Source organism: Ornithodoros turicata, chromosome 7 (genome assembly GCF_037126465.1).
Source record: "Ornithodoros turicata isolate Travis chromosome 7, ASM3712646v1, whole genome shotgun sequence".
NCBI classification, from domain to species: Eukaryota; Metazoa; Arthropoda; class Arachnida; order Ixodida; family Argasidae; genus Ornithodoros; species Ornithodoros turicata.
In genome coordinates, this window is record NC_088207.1 from 35,730,832 (window position 1) to 35,739,308 (window position 8,477).

At 46.1% G+C, this 8,477-nt stretch overlaps 1 long non-coding RNA gene across 2 annotated transcripts; it reads left to right on the plus strand.

Annotated features, from left to right (window-relative positions):
- Positions 1-5,258: 5,258 nt before the first annotated feature.
- On the plus strand, positions 5,259-6,766 carry LOC135399825 (uncharacterized). Of its 2 annotated transcripts, XR_010424420.1 has the most exons (3): positions 5,259-6,047; positions 6,308-6,466; positions 6,531-6,766. It is a non-coding gene; the product is annotated as an uncharacterized LOC135399825 (long non-coding RNA). The 2 variants fall into 2 exon arrangements; XR_010424419.1 differs by having other exon boundaries at positions 5,259-6,466.
- The last annotated feature ends 1,711 nt before the right edge of the window (positions 6,767-8,477 follow it).

Sequence of the window (8,477 nt, forward strand, 5' to 3'; positions counted from 1 at the left end):
TCAAGTTTTGTGATAATAAAGTGACGAACGAACGGCAGCACACAAGCAAGTGTTGTAGTGGGAAGATATTCACTACTTATTTCTTTAACGAATACATATGAGATACGCACACAGTACGCCGAATTTAGATAGCAAGTGATGAATTTCGGGAAACGAGCACGTCAAGTTTAGCGGAATGAAGCAGCCAACAGAAGGCAACGCCTTCCATGACCAACGGATGGCAGCTCCCGTGTGGTCACGCTTTTTTGGGTGAGTCCGATTAGGATACCTCGGGTATTGCCAAGTTGCATGCCAAGTTTTTGTCAAGTGTGCTAGGTTCAAAGACTGCTATCATTGAAAATGTAAAAGATTATCCTGTCTGAAAATGGTTCTTTGGTACTTACTCCGTTCAGCTCCGTTCAGTTGTTTAGCAAGAGTGATCTACTTTCCGTCACAGGTATAATATTTGCATAAAACAGACCTTGTTGTTCGTGACTGAGGAACCTGTCTTGGAACGGGGAGAATGTTCTCTATCAGCAGATATTTATTGCAGGAATGTACCTTGTAGACATTTCCTGGTGCGAAAAAAACAAAAAAGACGAAGAGGCTCGGATGGATACGAATGGGCTTACATATTCATATTTTGTATCAATTTAAGGTTGCCACCTGTCCGGATTTTACCCGAATAGTTCGCAAATTCAAGGCTTGGGTGGTGTCAGGGTAAAGGTGTAATCCGGAGATAAAATGTTCGGCAATTTGGCCAAGTCGTATAAAAACCTTACGACTTCGAGTTTTTCGTTTGCGTCATCGTCACCAAAGATTGAGCTATAGTTAAAATGAGCAATCAAGGCTACGTTGATCCACTATTACTGTAGAGAACCTATTATTCGAATCCTCTGTGCCCAGTGCTCATCTTTCAAGACTCAATAATTTGGTACGGTCATTCTCAATTCACTTCGTCCAGTTCATGACGGGGCAAAAAATGTAGGGCGGCATGGCAGTGACAGCTCCCCATAGAACGCATAGTTCGAGATAGTTCACACAGCACTGGGCACAACGCAAATAAGATAGACAGGACGAATAAAAATGCAATGTTATGCATTCAAGCCGTCCAATCAGGGGCCTCCCTGCTTGTTCCTGTCGACTTCTACTAGTTTTCCGCATGACGCCCAGATATTTGCATTGTGAGAGAAAAGCTTTTCAGACATCGTACCCAAAGCCCACTGCGTTGGTAACTCTCTAGGTACCATCGCAACGCGAAAACCATTTTTTATTCCGATGATTGTTCTATGGTTCTCTGTTCCAAAGAAAGGGATATGTAAGTAACGAGGTCAAACAAAGGAACAGCCCGCGGATAATATGTATACAAAAGCGCGCGAAAACTGCAGTAACCGCGGCGGTTTGACCGCGCGCGCCTCCGAGGCTCTGGAGAGGGTGAGTTTTACCGGCGCGTGCCACAGGTGCATACCTGGGTAAGTTACTTCAAATATGTAATTAAATTACATTACTCATTACTCCAGTGTGAATTTAATTAAATTACATTACTCATTACTGCAATTGAAATGTAATGAAATTACATTACGATTACTACGAAAAAGTAATGACATTACAAAGTCATTACTGCGAGTTTAATCATAATGATATTGAGGGTGTGGAACTTCACTGTCACACAACAGTACGTTGTAACAACGATACATATTTTATATGCCGATTGAGTGCGTCACCATTTATAGTGAGCGTTGGAATTCTTTTAACTCGCCAGTCGGCAACTCTCTATCTGCCAAGTGCCAACACAGAACACACAGTCGATTCTTTTGTAAAAAGTAATGAGTAATGTCATTAAAATTACTGCCAAAATGTAAGTAAATTACATTACAAATTACATGATATCAAAAGTAATGCATTACATCACAAATTACCAGAAAACGTAATTTATTACCACAATTTCATTACAGTAATGACATTACTACCCAGGTATGCCCAGGTGGAGGGGAAAAGATCTGCGTTTTTCGCGGGTTTTGTAGCCGTTTGGCGTGCGATGTGTCTATACCAGATTCTTTCAGAGAATGGTGTTCACGTTACTTTCTGCAAGTTTCTTCGAGTTGACCTCGAATTTCGAAAATTTATCTCGCTAATTTGCAAAGTCAACCTCACGTTTTTCCAACGGAAATGGAAAGCGCATGTTCGATTTACCCCGAAACATCACTGAAGGCGTCCAGCACCGCAGCGGGAACACATGAAAAAAATATGCAAAAATCGCTGTCTTGGGACTCGCAAGTCGCCGGGCGCGAGTGTTTTAGCGCTATGCGGGCCGTGGTTGCTCCGCCCCCTTGACATTCCCCCGCCGCACAAAATTTGCTGCCTCTGATAAGGTCATCCCTTCATTTTCACCTTCCTATCGTTCCACGCATATCTCTTCTTGCCTTGAACGTGCGTCATCTTTCATCTTTCATCGTGTTAGCGCGCGATCGGCGACTTGCGATTCCCAAAACGGCGCCTTTTGCATATTTTTTTCATGTGTTCCCGATGTGGTGATGGACGCCTTCAGTGATGTTTCGGGGTAAATCGAACATGCGCTTCCTATTTCTGTTGGAAAAACGTGAGGTTGACTTGGCAAATTAGCGAGATCAATTTTAAAAATTCAATATATTGCAGTTGAAATTTGACAAAATCAATCTTACCTGGTGGCAAAAGTGCCGCAAAGACTAATGCAGCAGGCGGCATCCTTGTACAATGTCTAGATTTTTTTATGTAATTCAGGGACACGTTACAGCAAACACCCTGTATACAGTCGCGCATCCGTTCCGTCGTGGCGCGACGCGGAAAGTCGCGCACGGCTATCAGGAGTCCACTGGATATCTGCACTGCACAAATCTCTCCACTGTCATCTTCACAGACGGTAAAGCGGTCCCAGCGTGTGCACTGGAGGATGCACAACGCGATGGGTTTTATGAAGCCACAGCATAATTACGGCTCCTGTAACGCGAATTCCAGCGTCTGTGCGCCGGGAGGTGGCGTGATGGCCTCCTCTCCACCAGAGCCGTATATTAAAAGGGAGTCTGGCCGTTGGGAGGAGTCACAAAAAGAGGCTAGACCTGTCAATCACAGTTTCGATCCTCTGATTGGTTTGCTTTTTACGAAGGGGGCCGCCATGGACCTTATTGCCACCCAAAATGGCGACGAAAATAATCGCAGTGAAGCGGGAATTTCGTGACAAAAAAATTTCACAGACTACTCTGATTTTACGCTGCTAACGTACATCCTCATATACGTTTCTCGGAAATCAGTTTCAACTTATGCTCATTCATGGATATCTAACTGAAAATAATACGTTTTCTCGCCGGTGTTAGGCCTAGTGAACACGATGATCACAACGAAATCATAACAAAAACGGCACTGTGCTGTACAACCTTATATTTAATTGCATGATTTCATGGATATAAACATTCTAAAAATCATACCGACAACAGAATGTGTCCCAGCAGGTGGTTCTGCCGGCAGCGGTACAACAACGGAAGCAGACGACTATTCCCGAAGTGCCTTACGCTCCGTAGGTGGCGTTCATCAAATTTGCACAAAAAATCCGCTAGTTTTGCAGATTGCTAGAGGTATCCATTTCAATCCCATCCAATCCACTTGCCACCCAAAATGGCGCTGCCCATGTTGGATACAGGGAGAAATAGTGAGGATAGGTTGATTGATAGCGCCCGTATTTCAAGACCTCACTGGTCGGAAAACTGAAAAAGTGGGTGGAGCTTCAGGTATAGCCATGACCTATTAATGGGAGGACTCCCTTTTAATATACGGCTCTGCTCTCCACGCGCCCTCGTCCAATCCGTTTTCTTTCTTTTTTTTCCCCTTTTGCGTCGCAGCTTCCGCCAATTTGGGCGGACCACGCAGGTCACGGAACTACCCACACAACCAGAAACTGCGGATCAACGTTCCAGAGACGATCCTCTGTGGACGCTGGGTACGTACCAGAGATGTACACGTTGCATCCGAGAGACGTCGCATCAGCGTTCATGCAACCCTTCTAAACAAGACGAAAATACCCGTAAGTAACGTCTCCGGACCGCCTCTGGGTACGCGAATGGGACCTCCTGTGCATCTATTTGGGCTCGACGTATTGCATGCATAATAAATGAGAGAATTGCAATTATCATCTCATGCAGCATCATTGCATTGTACAAAACGCAACATGTTGCTGCTTGAGACGGTAAAATCCTTCCTTGCCATATGCTTTTGCGTACCTTAGCAGACACCAGATTGTGCACAGCAATGTACCTTATTTCGATAATATCAGACAGGACATGTAAGCACCAACTGCGGATAAACACTCAACTCAACTCAACCGCATTAGGATTCACCTTCCAGAAGGAGTAGTCACTAGTTGCTGGTCGAAACAGTATGGGATAACCGCCGGCTCGGTTCTTCCTGTAGGTGACAGTGGTGAATGGGTCATGAAGAGAAGTGGCAAGGTTGCCATCGTTCATCTCACCTGTCTGCTGAGGAGGTGGCGGTACCGAAGTGTCCATGGTGTTATCGGGAACATTCACGGTCTGTGGATTGTCGGGATCACCAGAGCAAGGGCTCCCTACCCGTTCTCGTTTGGCAGGGCTGACGGGGGCCTGTTGACCTGTGGTAAGTGGCATACAGAGGTTGGACCTCCCGTCCAGATTACGGCGGGAGGTCCGTGAAGGTTAGATTGTTTCTTTCAAAAAGCTCTGAAAAAGCCTAAGGGCTGCTCCACTTGACAACGGTTATCGTCGTTCTTTTTCAGAAGAGTTATTTGAAGAAATGTACTTGATAACAGTACTAACATGAGTAAGAAGCATCATAATAGCATGTTCCGTCGAAAACGCGCTGTGCCTAGCTTGCCGCACCCCAGCTACGATCCGCCATATCATCGAGGACTGTGAGCGGTACACGTGTGAACGCCGGGTACTTCGACGCCAACTTGAACTCCTCGACCATAGACCATTCAGCCTGTCCAAAGTACTTGGCCCATGGAGCTCCCCTGCGCATCAGTGCCGGGCTCTTCGCTCCCTCTTTGCTTTCATGCAAGCCACTGGACTCCTCGAAGAGCTCTAAAGAGAACTCCGACCTGTCGTCGCTTCAATCTCACCATAATTCATCCTCTCATATTAACCACTGTGAAGTGGGGTAGGGTCCTGTGGCTACCACGGGGAAACATCCCATGTCATCGTCACTTCTTCATTTATTGTTGTTGTTGTTGTCCGTCGAAAACAACATCGTTTCGCCAAAGAATTCCCAAGTAGCACATCCTATCGGGCCAGTCGCGGGAGCGATCGGCGCTCCAGCGGCAAAAATCGGCCGATCCTCCCCGTCAGAAGCCGATGTCATGCCGAGCGGCGAGTGGTGTGCGAAGAGAACCGGGAGAGAGAACGACGAGGAGGAGAGACTGGAGAGACTGCGCGGTGGCGGTGATGTCCCCGCACTTAGTTTTTCTTTTTGTATTGGCTGCGTTGCGCATGCGCAGCGGTTACTTCGAGCACGCTTCTCCCAACGAAGTTTCTCGTTTCCCGGCTGCCGGTACGAACTTCGTTGTTTGCCAAGTTACGACTTCGTCGTGTTCACAGGTAAGAAGCCGCTAAAGTGTGCTTCTGTGGTTAACTGTAACGTGTTGTGTTAGTAGAAGACTTCTTGCGGCGTTTGACAGAGTACATGCAGCGCCGTACATTCAAATTGTCATGCCCTCGCTATCGTGCAACCGTCGCCGATTTCCGAAGACAAAGTAAACGCAAAACGCTTATTTGCAGAAGTGTGCATAGTTGCAAGTGGTGCAAGTGTGTTTGGTTGGTTTGCTCCGCTGTCACGGTTGTGTAAGCGTTCGGGGATTAGAATCGGTCTCTTAAATTAGATTGCTGTCTGTCTGATGTATCAGTGCGTCCGCTCTTGTGGGAAGGCACTTTGCTGTCGGCTCGCGCGGCGCGTGTCTCCTATGCGTCGCCAGTCGTGCTTCTATTTTCCAATTCGCAGGTGCACCGGTGATGTGACCGAATTAAGCAACGTCGCACTGCAAGAGGTACAGGAACGTACAAAAGGAGGTCAGGGAGTTGTTGCAACAAATTGAAGATGGCCAGGGCATTTTTTTAATCTCATTTCCAGCATTCGTGAAGAAAGTGGTGTATACTATAAATTATATATATTATATATGGAATATACTATAAACACTCATATATCTAAGTATATAAATAAGGTGCCTTAGACCCGGTCCTCTTTAATTTTACAGTGTAATAAATGTGTTGCTAAGGGCTAAACGACACTCGTTGAACACCCAGTATGTGGTCTCCTTCCTCTCCCGCAGGTTGACTTTCTGGCATGCATTGGACGAGCACCACTACCTTCTTCAGTTATCCCATCATGAAATGCTTGTTGACCAATGACCTTGCCTTAAAATACAGCCTCAGGGGTCTGCAGAAGAAAAAGGTTTTCCAGGAAATCTCCCTACGTGGATGTGTTGTGGGTATGTGCAACTTGTACGGTTTAGATTCGGATGTAGATTGACAACTCTACAAACTTCTTTTCAGAGGCAGCGAAACGGTGGTGCAGCTCTGCTACCGAAGGCGAAATTGGACGACGCATAGGAAAGTTAGCTGCCCGGAATGGCGCAAGGGGACGGACGATTGATAGTCAGATACCAAGTACACAAATCTTGGAGGAGCACTGTCAAGCATGCGTGCTGTTTTGTAATATTTTGTACCTGCAATACGTTGACCTTTATGTCTGTGATGCTTTAAAACATAGTATTAAACAGTGATACTGATACATGTGACAACAATATTCGGGTAAGAGATCGGATAGATGTCGGGCGCTGACACCAGTACAATATTGGGATGATATCGGCAGAGGACAACGGCCCGACATCTATGGCCGATACCTCTACGATATCGACAAATGTTGCAAAAAGTTACTGGGGCGGTATCGGGGCCGATATGTGCCCGATATCTTTGGCCGGTTGCTCCCAGTAACGGCCCGATACCTCCCCGATCGATTTTGCTACCTGGGAAACTATCATACATAACATTACCTTGCTAAGCGTAACCATGATTTATTTTAACAGCGTTTATTTTGAGGGTGTGTATTTTTAAGCGGTTTATTTCAGAACATGGATTTTGAAGGGTGGAATTTTGAGCGTGGATTTTTAATGTTTTATTTTAAAAGATTTATTTCGGCGTACAGCCGGCCAATCAGGGGTCTTCCTGCTTTTCTCGCGTTTCGGCGTGTCCTGGCTACCAGCGACTTCTACTGTTTTTCCGCCTGAAGCCCGATAATTTGTAGTCTGATACAGTATAGCGTAGCGCGAAAAATATTTCGGGATGGTTTCTATGAGAGCTTTATATCGGGGAGGAAGATTTCAACCTCGTCTCCCTTTCCCAGAGCACTACCTAAGGTACGGTTTCGGGGGTTGAACCCCCCCCCCCCCTCTTGGCTACGCCTCAGGTCTAATATACGTAAAGCAACTTTAGGTTAGAAAAGACATTTCGTGCACCGTATTGATACAAAGCCCACTGCGTTGCACTGGCTAGTCCGAAGTTGCAAAACGAACACGTTCTCTAATTCCTAATGACGACCGAGTCTCATGAGTGGCATACAACTCCGTGATGAACATCTCATTTCGCTGCTTGCAGCGCAGCATACTTCGCAGCGAAATGGGAAGCGCGACAATCACCTCCCCCCGGTGTTCCGTATTTGCCGACGGAAAAGGTGGCAATCCTACCTGGGACGAATATCCACGCAAAAAGAATGGGAGCAGCGCGCAATCCTGTTGCGGGAGAATTTTCAATCTCGCGGGTCAGAAAAGCTGCTTCTATCTTCGCGTCCGTTCGCCTCACACAACTCTGTTTCTTTCTTCTCAAACACATCTTTGAAAGCGTTCACGCGACAATTCCAATAGTGTAGTCAAACATGCAGCGAGCACACGACTGAAGAACATCACACTGAAATGTGTAGCGAGGCAAGTAGTAGCAATGTATCTCGCCTCTCAACCTTACATACACTCTAAACCCGGTAGCGGATAAATAAGCGCTATTGTTCTGCAAATTTATAGCGCTTACTTCAAGGGCCGGATATATCCGGACAGCGGAAGCGATACGCAATAAGGTACTCCAAATAAGCAAAAGTTTGGAATTGTCTTCTCTGGCAGGAGAATTATCTAAAAGTGTTCTACACGGCAAAGACCCACAAAAGGGATGTTCCTTTTCGGGTCATTGTTTCAGAAAACGACACATGGCCAAGATGGCGCTGTAGAAGGTCCGTTTGTAATCAACAACACTTTTCCAGTGGTCCAGTTCCTTGAGGAGAAGAGGTTCGAACATGTTAATTTCTTTTCAGTTTCTTTTCCAAGACCTGTACTACTCAGTTCCAACGAACTCCATTTTTGAAGTTCAAGCTCTCATGGAAAGGTCTGGCATCATACCCTTCCAGAACGACGCAGGTACGACATGTGAAAGCTTCGGGGAATTGCTGAGAGCATA